The sequence below is a fragment of the Pempheris klunzingeri genome, chromosome 14 (assembly GCF_042242105.1).
Source record: "Pempheris klunzingeri isolate RE-2024b chromosome 14, fPemKlu1.hap1, whole genome shotgun sequence".
NCBI classification, from domain to species: domain Eukaryota; kingdom Metazoa; phylum Chordata; class Actinopteri; order Acropomatiformes; family Pempheridae; genus Pempheris; species Pempheris klunzingeri.
In genome coordinates, this window is record NC_092025.1 from 5,021,210 (window position 1) to 5,035,217 (window position 14,008).

At 41.2% G+C, this 14,008-nt stretch overlaps 1 protein-coding gene across 2 annotated transcripts in view; it reads left to right on the forward strand.

Annotated features, from left to right (window-relative positions):
• Positions 1–14,008, forward strand: part of alcama (activated leukocyte cell adhesion molecule a) — a 66,249-nt gene that overhangs the window by 22,399 nt on the left and 29,842 nt on the right. The window lies entirely within an intron of this gene.

Sequence of the window (14,008 nt, forward strand, 5' to 3'; positions counted from 1 at the left end):
GAGTTTGTTTGACCTCTATGACCTATGCTGTCCATTTTGGACTCATGGTTGGAGGGTGAGGGACGCAGAGAAAAGGGGCTGTTTTCCCTCAGCCACCTGTTCAGCATTTTATCTTCCAGCAGTGTGTGGGTGTGTCTGTGCCATATACTCTGTATTTTACATAGCCAATGTTCTGCCTTTACCAGCAAACTACATAAACCTTTTTCAGCTCAGGCAGAATAGTAAAGGGCTGTTTTTTCCTCACTGTAACATTGTTTCTTTCCTTAGGCTACGGGGATGGTGGAACAGCAGGAGAGAGAATAGTGCCACAGTTTCCTGCTCAAGGAAATGTCATTTTTCCTCACAAAAGACAAATCTAAATTTCTAATTAAATATTTATTTGGTGGAAAGACATGTGTAGAGCAAAGAATACAACAGAAAATTAACCAGACAATGCTGGGAGTAAGTGAAAAAAAACAGGATAAAAGATTTTACTGTGCGGTCTATCCAAGATGGAGCCAAATTCTGCAAAGCACATCACATGAATAGATTTGTATTTGAGGAATTGTCTGAAATACTTTTGAGAAGATAACAACATTCACAAGGAGAAGAGCAAGAATGCCAAAATATCACATATTGTGAAAAGAAGTGCAGATATTTAATGATAAAGTCAAGCTCCCCCCACGATACCTTCAACACAACTTGTCTACAAACAACTCATGAAGGCAAATCACCAAGCCTGAAGACAATGACCATAAAAGTCATACATTAGGGAAATGTGAGGTTGAATTGATTCAAAAATACCTTTGAAAGCTCACTCTAATGTAAAATATGATGTCAACCTCGAAAATGTGATTTTCTTTTGAAACAGAATGCCGAGCATATCTCTAGTAATCAATAGTTAATAATAAGTTAATTGAAAAAGTTTGTTTTAAAACATTCTCTCCCTGGCCATATAAGCCATGTGCTATTTACAGTGGGAATGCCAAGAGGTTTTTGGTTGCGGCAGGTGTTTGTGGGAATGAAGGGAACGTGATCTCAAACAATAGTAGCTGACGGAGGAATGAAAACATTAGAGTCATCTGTGGCCTCAAGTCCTGTTGTTGTGCCACTGCTTATGATCTTGGGCCATGATGATTTGTAGCAGGGGAGTGCTGATTTGGTCCCCTGCTCTGTCTGAATGTAGCATCAAGTGAAGGCCATGCTCTCCCTGGAATTCCGTTTTATGTCCGTGGCACTGAGATCTCACACCAGCCTCTGGCTGAGAAACAAAAGAGGTTTATGTGCCACCCTGACTCCTTCATTTCAAGATTATTTTTCTTTTATTTCTTTTTTATTTCAGCTGTATTATAGTTAATGCTTAAAAATACTAGTTCTGACATATTGGAAGTGTTATATTTTAACAAAGCTTTTTCAAATATCCAAAAACATGGGAACATGGGAACAAGAGGTGCATTTAAAATTTCAAGGACTTTGTGTAGATAAGGAGACCTCCTGCATCCCCCTCCACACACACATCCTAACAAAAAATTGACTGAAGCGTTTATGTGCGCATTCATGCCCTGATACGCATGTCAAGATAATGTTATCAAGGCATTCCCAGGGGAGTGCTAACTCAGCACTGTATGCGTCAGTGCAGTGAGTCAGGTCTACTTTTCAGTACCGAAGGAGAAAGCAAACACAAAGAGCGCTGCCTTATCGCTCCTTTCTCCCCACCTTGTCTGGCTGTCCTGCTGCCTCTGAAGCTCATACCAAAGAAAAGCCTTATTGTTTTGTGCAGAATTTTTGATTAATGGGGTCGAGGACAAGGCACGTACTGAACTGTGTGTTTACGTGTGTGTGTGTGTTAGTGCATGCCTAAGAGGGGGGTTATGAACTGCCAATCAATTTGTTCCCAACTGTAAAGTTCTCAAGCAGCAGGGCTAAGGATTAGGGCTGGATCAAAGCACTTATTCAGGCTTTAAAACTTGGTTTGAAACGGACAGCGGAGACATGAGAGGAAGGTGGGCTGAAGCAGGGGGGGAGGGTAAAAGGCAGCCAGGTAATGATAGGGCTGTGCTGTAACACCTGCAGTGTTGGGAGAGTCTTTCACAGGACAGTAGCTGAGGGCGGTGCTCTGCTCTGAAACAACTGAATGCCCAGTCAGAGTCCAGATGAAGTGCATGCATCTGCAAGAGAAGTCTGTGTGTGAATGGTTGTTAGAGCTGAACCCTCTAGAGAAATATCTCTTTGTTGCTGTTAGAAAGTTAAAAAAAAAAAACCTACATGCTGTTTCTCTGTCTTTGCCACGTTCTTCTTATTTTCTGTGCATCTAAGGCTAAGAGTATTTTTGTGTCTGTTATAGCGCATTTGCTCTGGTTTTCTATTGGATTCTCAGGGTCATTTGATAGGCCCGCCATCTAACAATGTACCCATACAATGTCTGGCACCATAACTGTACATACTTGTTCGCCCTCATTCTCTTTCTCTCTCAACAAAATGGATTCAATTTGATTGTCAACTACAGTTCAGTTTGAATTGTCTTGCGAGTCTTTACTATTTGTAGTCAGAAGTGATTGCTTACAGGGCATCAGGAGACATAGCACACTAAAAAGACACTGAGGTCACGACATCATCAGACACAGCATGAGGATGTGTTCTTGTAACAGCAAAGTCAGGGTTAAGTAAGTAACTAAGGTTACTTCATGGTACAACTGCAAAATAAATGACATGACAGCAAATTGAATGTACTTCTCCTTATCAGTGAATTGTAACAAAGAGACATCTGTGCTTCTAATAGGCTGATAATAGACATGTAATGCATTGCAGTGTGTATTTCCAATCTGTCATTAGTCCTATCTGGTGTCATCTGGTATGTCTGATTTTCCAACACTGAAGGAAAGTATTGATGCTCAACATTTAGATTCTTAAATTAGATTCAAATTTAGGTTGCATGCTCTCTAGCCCTGTGTTTGTCTGACGTGTTATGGTGTGTGTGTGTGTGTGTGTGCCTCTACCAAGGCCTGTGTCTTATGAAAGTCTTTTGTGCCGTGACTGGAGGTTAAGTAACACTGGCAATCCATTGTTGGTACTGATATAGCTGAATCTCATCACTCACGATTATTGAAGTCCATAGTGAATCAACAGTGCAACATGTCAGCACGGAGAATAAGAAATCTTTCGTTATTTTTTTTTCCATTTCGATGATGTCGTGTCTAGATTTAGCAACTTTTCAGATTGCTTCTGTATTTCCTAATACGTGTTTTTTTCCAACAATAGGGAACAATGGTAATGTGTTGATACCCAAAGCGTTTATCCACAAATCTGTATGGCTCACGCTTATTTGTGCCACATGCTTATCTAATCGTAACACTAAATATATAATAAATATATTCATATGTAAATCTAGGTTTGATGTCTTTTGGGAATTCTTTGGCAGTCAAAAGCTACCATCTCTGGATAAGCCTCTGTAACTCCATTTGCTGTGCTGTGTCACAAGTATTTAGAAAGCCAATTTTTGATAAAGTCCTTTGTGCTGGTCCCTTCAGAAATGGAGGCAGGTATCTTTAAGTGGCATGTGTCTCAAAAATGATTGACCCATTGAGCCTCAGGTATGCTGTTTGCTCTCACTGTCTCTCTGTTAGGCTATGTGTCATCCTCTGTGTCCATCAGACACACATGATTTTGCTGACAGCAGGCCTCATTCCAGTATGAGTCAAAGTGTAGCCAAAAATAAACTGAAATCAGTCCAGTGAAGCGGTACCGTGCTTGATCACAATATATTCATTTCATTTACGGAAAATGACTGATGATTCAGCCCAGAGAGGTCTTTGGCAAGTTTAATTAGACTGCTGAGAGCAGTCTTTTTTTAATGGAGGTCAAGATGTATCCTCCTGCCATTTGGTGCAATGAGTGACATGATACAGGCAGATAGCAGAATGCATACCAAAAATGTTTGAACACACCAGTCCCTGATACTAGTCCTTAAGGCCAAACTCAAACTGGAAGCCAAAGGATGATGCAGTGCCTTAAGGTTGTGGCCTACACTCATGAGTGGAGCCTGCCTTTTATCTAGTCTTCTCTAAAGCATCTACCATTATCTTGTGAAATGGAGGTTGTGTGTATATGTATTTATATATGTCCGTGTGTGTGTGTGTGTGTGTGTGTGTGTGTGTGTGTGTGTGTGGGTGCGTCGGAGGCTGGGGCTGCTGCACTCAGCCACAGACTAACAACTGCTAATTAGCTGGTCTATAATGATCCATAATGGTCAGGCAGAAAGAGCAGCTCAACTCAATGATGTGCCATTGATGGCCTATCATTTAGCTTAGCGAGAGAAAGATGCAGGAAATGATAAAAAGGGAGGAAGCCATTCATGATAGGTGAAAGCCAGTGATCTCTCCCTCCCAGCGACTAGCTATTACAGAACCCTTCATGCACTGCACACTGTCATTCTACCACCAACCTTCCACAGCCCTGTTGTGCTTAGCTCTGTTAGTAATGCATCATACTGCAAACCAGAGTGCACTTACCGTGTGGAGCAGACAGCTGGGTATAATGTTCCCACAGGGCTCTGCTTAGGTGGTCTATCTCCATGGTCTCTCTCCACTCACTCAGATGTTTGACCGCCTTTTTTTCTGCGTCTTGATCTTCAGCAGCAGGGGAGATTTGAAGGGACCTGCAAGGGAGAATAATGGGAAGGCAGCTATGACGTCACCATGTCTCTTTTTGAGGAAATATCTGATATTTCTGGTGCTGTGTGAGAAGTGATATGGGACGCTCCCACTATGCCCACTCTCCACTCCACACAAATCAGTTTGTTGTTATATTATATTATATTATCATTGTTATATTATGTAATATTCTATTCTTGTGTGTTATTACACAGTTGTGTTTGAGAAGGTTACTCAGAGGAAAGTCAACACATTTACAAGTATGACTAATGTGATTTGATAACTTGGGTGTGTTTGATATATTCCTGCATGTTTTGCTATTACAAATACAAAATGTCAGACAAATGCGATCGTCACAATGCCTTGAATATAATTAATGTTTTACAATGCTTTTTACACATAATGAACTCAATGTGGCTCTAGCAATGAGTGAGCAAAACGTGCCTTAAACCGCGATCAAATGGGAAATGTTTGTACAATGCACACACACACACATTGATACACAGAACAAATGATTTAGCTTTAGCATTGAGCTTCTTTCTAAAAATAAGAACTTGTTCCAGGGATGAGTGACTGTTCTTACAAGGTCCTCTCTCACAAACACAAATACTGCCATGAAACCAGATTTTCTGCGTTACAATATGTTCAAGCTATTTTATTGTCATATACACAATCACAATCTCCCTCCAACATTACAACAATACAAGTGTCCACTCAACATCTTTCATGGCTACTCTCTGGCCCAAACTTTCAGTTATCATCAAACTACCTTCAGCATGAGAGCCTTTATTGTTAGAAAGCGGAATGAGTATCTGTCAGTTAGGTTTTCCTCATAATGCCAGCAGTGGTGGTGCAAAGCTTTGGAGAGTGTGGGCGTGAACTAGCATGGGGACAGAGGCAGGCAGGAATGTAAAAACTGCTCCTGTTAATTCGCAATAACATTTTCAGGAGGTATATGACATTGTTTACAACACTTTATATACATGTGTGGATGAGTAAGACAGGGCACAAAATGTCTGGCAAAATAAAACCAAGCTGGACATAGGTAGTAATTTAAAGTCTGCCTGAGGAATTCTTTGGCTCTCACAAGCTGGTTCTGTCCTCCACACCACAAGTCACTGGCCTTGTCCTTCTTCAAATCCAGCTGGCAACAAGAAGTCATGGTAGCAGACTTTTTTCCCATACTGCCTGTCATAAAACATAAGCTTTCTTGACAAAAGGAACCTTATGGGACAGATTTGAATAATGCAAATGTAAACAAAGTGCATTTTGAGAACGTTTCAGTTTCCCTCTGTTCAACTGCTAACTGCCTGTACTTTATTATATCTGTATTCCCCTGTCAACATCATTTCAAAACAAATCTATTTGCCTTCATTTTTCGTTTAGTGTGCTTCTGTATTTACTGATGGTGATGGTGAACTGATGGTGTTTAGCTGTCAGGTTTTGCATTATCAGACATGCCTAAACCAGCAGGCAGTTTTCATGTTTTATGGCCTGCGCTGGAATGCAGCGAACCCAGGGTGTATGAAACAGAGAAAAAGATGCAAGACAAGCAAGGTCAAAGGGCAGATGGAAGAGTATGTGGGGGGGTAGTGCTGTTGTACTACTGTTGTAGTTCTCTTGCTCCACTTGGACAGAGATGTGCTAATGCCGTGTGGCATCCACGCAAAATGAGTAGAAAGCCAGAAGAAGTAGAAACGACCTCCCTTTAGCTGAAAAATATCATCATGGTGTCATTTTAAAACATCTGAGGGTCCCTCATTTGTGTCCAAACATCCTGCATTCAGTTTTGTTTTTATACAAGTCCACCAAAATGAAGCCTCTGTTATGTCCATGAACATAGTTTTTTGTCAAACAACAAATATGTGATGGCATGGACTTTTTCTCCTTGAAGTAGAATCCAAAATACAAAGGATGTAATCTGTGATGCTGCCTTTGATCTGAGTATATACACGTTAATGACTTGAGCCATATGACACTGCAGAAAAAACTCAATAGAAAATCAGTGGCTGAAGGGTCTAGTTTGCGTCGTGCTCAGCAGACTGCACTTTATTGTCAGTTGTATCAAGCAGTTTTGCTGAACAAGGTAGTCCAGACACACAAAGATGTGGTCTGATTCCTAACCTGTGGTTTATATTGGCAACATTTAAAGTCATGGTTAAAAACAAAAGCTTTTGTACACTGAGTTTGTTGCAGTGAGACAAACTGGCTTTCAGAGGGAAAAAAAAGTCCATCTGGCAGCCAATCAAAATGGACATTTTGGTATATCATGTAAGGCCTTATAACAAATGATGGTTGGTAATGTGACACTAAGTAGGAGGCATACATTGACACTTAAGTCCAGACTCCCAACTTTAATGTATGCCCTTAAGTTTGATCTCAGACTGATACAGATGGTGCTGCTGACAGATATTGACACCACACTGATGTACATATGGCCTCTTGATTGCTGTTTATGCTGGTGACAAATTATCTAAGTGCCAGCAACCCCATCCATTACTGACATCGACCCCAACAGCTTGGCTGAGGCCTCCAGAGGTATAGTTTTACGCTTGGGTGAGGGACCATGCAGATGGTACAGGACTGTCCTCTTTAAGTGCTAACATTGTATCTATCATTTACCTCTGAGAGTTATCCCAAATCCCTCAAGTTTTAACCCTGTATCCCTCAGATGGAAACAAGCGAGCATATCAGGGAGAGAGAGAGAGAAACAATCCAGAATGAAAAATAGGACTACACGATTGTGTTAACAATCTGCTGTTAAATTCAGATTTATTTTGCAGTCAACATGGCAGCAAAGATTGAGGATGTTTTCATTCCATATGCTGGCTGTTTGACCTTTGTTATAATGCTTCAACTCACCCTCTCTTGCAAAGCATCTTATCAATATGCCACACTGTGTCTTTCAGGAGTGGGATGCATTTGAATGATCAAAAGTGGTTCAAAGTTGAATGCTAAAAAAAGGATTTATTTTGGGGGGTCTCCATGCAAAGTAAATTTTCAGGAAAAGCTGAAATTAAAATGTAAACTGTGGATCAAAATGTCTCCCCTAGCCGACACAGTGCTAATATGCTGGAGCCGGGCCTTAATCTGATCCAGGGATCGTGTTGAAGCTAATTGCCATCTGCTCACTTACACTTCCTGGCCCCGGCACCCTGGCTTGTTTTCAATTACATCTCTGGAAATAAGATTACAGCTTTCATTTTTAGTTTTGGTGAGGAGGGCTGCATGGCAGCATCTCCACCAGGTGAGGACCATTATGTGTAACTGGAAGAAATGCCAGCTGCTTATTTCCCCCACTGTGTTGATGGTGGGTTCGAGGGCTCAGCCCACTGAAGCTGAATTGCTCTCACTTCTTCCACACTCCCGTGACTGTTCGCCGACAATTCTACGAGTCATTATTTCTGTTTTCTACTCTGCTGTCACAACACTGCAAATCTAACATCACAGATCCGAGGAGATGTAGACCTCGATTTATCTCCTTCCTTCACGCTCCAACACCTTTGACTTGTTTGGTTATCCTGTTAAGTTTCTTTTTTGTCATCATCTCCCCTGCTCTCCTTTTTTTTTTTATAAATTAAACCAAAGTACGGTAGAAAATGTAGCCTTGCTGCACAAATCCTTAATATTCCACATGGACCTCTCATGTTTCAAGAGACTGTTTGTTTCTTTTTTGAGACAACAAACCCGTTGTCCTTCAGTGAATGGTGTCATCCAAAGTGCAATCCATTGTACCATATGTGCACACAGCACATCCTTAGTACTGTAGGTGTAGTGCAGATGTGTAGGACTCATGCAATACATAATGCTGGGATTAACTGTCCACATGCTAACATACAATACAAGCCAAGGTTTAAAGCTTCTCACTGCTGCTAATGACTCTGCCTTGGTTGGCTGAGAATTTCATTAGTTCCATGAGAAACCTCTCTTTGAGCTGTGTCTAATTGGGCTTTATAGTTTAAAGCACAGAACATTAAGCCTGGGCACAGCTGACATAGTGATTTAGGGCAGTCAGTCTCCCTGTTGATATGCCCACATATTGGAAACACACTGATGCTGGCGGCTCCAAAAGCAGTAACGAGCAGTGAGGTAGAGAACTTAGTTCTTGGAAATGTACAGTACAGCTTGGTATAGTTATAATTGTCAAATCAGTTCAGCCACTGGGATTGGTTCAAGGAGCATCCTGTGAAACAGGGTGTACACTGAGTTGTTATCAGTATCATAGATAGTGAAACTGTATTTCTGTTTTAATGTCATATACAAGAGTCAGAGCTTTGATTCTAATGCTGCCCTAAATGGTGCACTGAAATACATGACATACATAGTAACTTTACAAAACTCCTGAGTCTGAGCCCTGTCAGGGAGAAGTATGTGCTACATATATGGGTGAATATAAACATCTCCTCCTACCGGCCTATCCTTACGACAAGCACACACAGTGAACAGACAGCAGGGTCCCGCCTTCCCCCTCAGTCAAGCAGCCATTTTTAGCCAGCCTGCAGTCTGACTTTCAGTCTGTCTTTGATCACTACCATGGCAGAAAGCCTTTTGATGATTCATGTAGATAGGCATCCATACACAGGGAATACAGGCTCACTCACTCACTCACTCTTACACATCATATCATGACAGATGGGATGATATGTGATAAGTAATTAGCCAATTCAGTTCATGGACACACAGAAGGTGCCTGTGTCCATCTTTTCCTCTACTGTAGCATGCGCTATATTCTTTGGATTGTCTGTTGATTAAGTCTGACTCGTCTGTTGGGGGTTGGTCTTGTTTTGTCTGCTGTCATGCTGATATGCCTCTTCCTTTTATTGATTCCATATATTTAACAAAACTTTCTTGCTGATAGAGGATTGTTTCCCCCAGGAAAGGCTCTAAACTACATGCAACTGTTAAACCTGCAAGAACAGATTTTTTTAGTGCAGCGGAAACAGGCCGTGAACACAACATTGTCATATCATCACCTTTTAAGTTGATATATTGAACTTGTTAGTTACTTATTTACACACCCCACAGCATACAGAGCAGTGTGATCATTTATCTGGAGTGGTGTTTGTGTCTATCTGATGAATGTAAGTCTTTCAGCTCTGCCCTGAGGGACATATCTGTCTCTTCAGCTGCTAAATGCTCCACTATATTCATCAGCTGATCTCTAACCATGTCTTCTGCTGCGCGCAGCTATTTGGTTCTCAGTGGGTTCACGTCCACAAGCGACCCTTTTCCCTTTATTACATTGTTTTCATATTGCCACCTGATGCATTGTAATTAGATAGCTGCTTTAAGAAGAGCGTGGAAAACCTTTCATGAAGTACATGACTATGCTGAACATTTTTACATGAAAGTATCACAACTTCATAACTTCAAAGATAGTGTGTGCTTTGAATAATGTGGCTTAGATTGTGTAAAGCTTTATGTTTTAGGTCGTTGTGGTTTTGTGGTTCATTCATTATTTAAACAGATATTTCATATTACACTGAGATAAACTTTCACTTTCTCTCTAGAAACTGCTGTATAACAGACCATTACTAATTCATCTGAAGCGCTGCTAGCATGTATCTAGGCTTCATATGCTCCAACGGAAAAACCATGCAGTCTGCCTATGTGAGGATGATGGTCTATCATCTCTCATTATGTGCTGCTCTGGCACAGAAAATGTTACTTCATTTTCCACTATGGTGGATATTATCACTCCTCTTCCCTTGGGAATATAGGACCACTATAATTTTACACAGCACAAACACAGCATTCATATAAAATGCACTGCTCTGTGAGGAGGGAACTGTCCCCCCATCACAGCCATCGCACCAATGTCAAGCTTTTCCCATTATGCTCCACAGTAGAGACAAGTGGATGTGTTGTTATGCTAATACATGTTAATCAACTCCTCGCCTGAGCTTTACCCTCTAACATTTCTGATATCAGCCCAACAGCAGACATGCAAATGTTTCTTCTGCTGTCTGCAAGCTTGATAGAAGCAGAGAAAAATGATCATGGTGGCATTTTATACATGAGTGCTCAAACACAGCAGTCAGACAGCTTGATAAATGAGGCTGACTGGATATATGTGTAGATGTTTTTATTCTACTAGGAAAGGATTTGTGTATGTGAGAAAATATACATGCCCAAACCAACATACCTGTGAATGGGCACACACACACACACACACACACACACACACAAATACATATCTTAATAAGGCATTTTGTTCATATACTCAGCAATAACTCTGCCATGCTTCCTGAGGTTACACGTTTCTTTATTTTTTAGGAGTTAGGTGGTGGAGGGAGGAAGTTCAGTCACAGCTCCAGTTTGATTTGGAGGCTATGCTTGACGCAGGAATCACATTTCACTGACAGCTGTGAGCTGGCATGGTTTGGGGCTGTATCCCAGTTCACACACACCCATCTTCTGGGTAATAGTTTGACTTGCTAGACGAGGCTGACTGGGATGAATGATTGAAGAATCCATACACAGTTTTCCTCTGTATGTTTTGCTCAGATGTCACTGATCATTGATCACTGGTTCCAGTTGAATCCAACCCAAACTAAGACTCTGCATACTGAGAGTAATTTTGTGATCAAATGATTCTGCTAAGGTGGTGTAGGATAGCTTGTATCATGTCATTCTGAACAGTATTCAGGAGGTCTTGTCCAGACGAGCTCAAGTGAGTGTTTAGTTTAATGCTCACCCTGTGTTGTCACATTGCCATACAAACAGAATGAAAAAAGAAACTAACAGTGGAGCATCAGAAAGAGGTATTTTCTAATTAGTTATGAACATAATATACCTGCATACTCATGCATACAAGCTCCGAAGAGTTAAATCTGTGAAAATACTGGAGGGCAAGAACAGCTTTGCTTTTCATCATGGAATACTAACAAACTGCTTTTTACTGTCATTTAAAAACCATGGTATGATAACACAGAGCACTCTGAGGAGATTTGAGAAGAAAAAAATCCCAGATGGTCGTGTTTCAACTCATTGTAAAAGTGCAAAAAGTTCATGAAAACATAACAAAAGCTCTAACTTTGCAGTGCCAGTTTAGGTGCCTTTGTAGTGATAAAGGGTGGGGGCGGGGACCCCAGAAATGCCTTTTTTTCATCTCCCCTGGAACACATTGCTTAGCTGGTGGATAATCGTGAGATAAGAGCAATTGTGTTAGAGCTGCCAGAGCAAACAAAACCATGCCTTCAGGACAGAGAGGGCTGCAGGTTTTTGTTTGTGAAAGGCGTTTACCAAGCATGGCAGGAAAAAAAACCGGGCTACTAAAATCCTAAGTAGCTTTGCAGCCAAACTGAAAAGAAATCCTGCCAAAGTGTGCACGTTAGACCATGAGGCAGCAAACCCACCAGAATATTTGCACAGTGAAAGATTGCAGCCACCGTGATACATTTATGACAATGAAATGAGGGGAAGAGTGAAAAACGAGAAACGCAAGCAGACAAGTGTTTTGCAGTAAACCAAAGACAACCACTGTCAAGAGCCGCACTCTCACTGCCTCCAGTAACAGCGAGATTTAATAAAATGATTCCTGCAGAAGCACTCAGCAGTGGTAAAGAGATTGTCTATTTATTGTTGTAGCCCTATGAATACCAGTCGTGCATAATTAGCTTCTTAGCTATCGAAATGTAATTTAACTACTATAATAGAGTTTTCTGATGTGAAGAAAAACTGACTTTGCTTGTGAGTCTGCATCAAAGGTTGCAGTTCAGGTGGATTGAGATGCTAATATAAAGCGTTTGTCCCTGTTAGGCTACATTCCACTTGGTCAGGCCACACACAGCTCTGCCCTGCTTCTCCCTCCCTGCTATTTTCAGCTCTTAATCAATGTGCTATTACGTCCTTCTCACCTGCATGAACAAAGCTCTGGCTCAACTTGACAAACACATACCGTAGTCTTTCCTTGCAGGCATCTGTAACATTGATGTCTGAGGGTAAAATTAATTCAAACAAATCCTTGGAAAGGATATAACACGTTTGTACAAGTGCAAAAACCACTGACTAGAAACTGGTCAGCAAGCTAGTTGTCTCATACCTCCTAAAATTAGAGATGTTTTTTTTGCTACCACTCAAGTTCCTTACACTCTGAAGTTTTCAGACACACAGATTCTCATAATTGGCCATCCAGCTAGAATTCACTGAGACACTTTGTTTACTTCTCCATAACTGTTGTTATGTGATCAAAGATGATAAATTTAGCTGACTCTTTGAGCTGAATTCCCATAGGACTTGTGTCTTGCATCACCAGAGAAAACATGCAGCTTTTTTCACGACTTCTTCATTAAACCACAACTAGTGTTGCTCATCATATACACGGTTGCTTTCATTTGAAAGCAGGTTTGTGTTATTGGAAGTTCACGCAACTGATGTATTTTTTTAGACGTTCAAACTATGCTGGCTGCTCTCCACAATAAACAGAACCACGAGCCAAAAGTGGCATTGCTGATTATATCATATGGAATGGAAGAATATAGAACAATATGACAAAATCTTGCAGGATAAAGACCTGTCACATAAAGCCTGACAAATGGTTGTGGAGCAGTAAAACCTCAAGACATTCAATAATGAGATGGTACTGTTGGAGGAAAACCCTTCTGATCAGAGCTGTGCATGTGTTTCCCTTTGCAATGATTAATGTCTGATAACAGTAAAAATCAGCTCAGAGCTGAGGAACTAAGCAGCCACTTCAGTGAACAACTGCACTTTTCTGTCCTCATCGCTCTGGAATGACCAGAATTTCGGACCAGTTTCTTGTTCTGCCTGTTTAGCTAAAAGCTCAAAGAGAAAGAGTTGGAGCGTGAAGACCTCCACTCTGCTCTGACCTCTGTCCATCCATCTTCTCTCCACCCCTTTTCTCCCTCCTCCCACGTTGCACATGACTGGGCTGTGCTTCCTTACTTTAGTGGACAGAGGAAATGGCTTTGCGGTGGCGTTGCACAAAGAGCACTGAGCTTGACCCGCTGATCCCGATCTGTTGCACCTCTGCCATCGATCTTAATGGGAGGCATGGCTAAAATGTGGTGTCACGACATTTGGAGTGGCAAAATAGTGTGGTGTAGTTTTATTCACACCCAGCCATTTCTAGACATTTATACTTGGGAGGAGCTCACCACAGTCTCCTTCAGTGTGTCTGAAGACTCTGGGATCATGGGCCTATGAACCATATATTTAGTTTTACTGTTCTGTTTTCCTTCCCTTCACACTGATCAAAGGCTCCAGATCTGTGTGATCTAAGACATCAGGTTTCCTTTCATCTGATAATAGTGCGAATCTCTCAAGTACGCTTTTTTTTGTTGGTGGGTTTTCTATGATGTCAGTTGTTTTTAACACCTTGTGCCTGGTGGCTCTACTGGAACATTTGGGGTTTGATG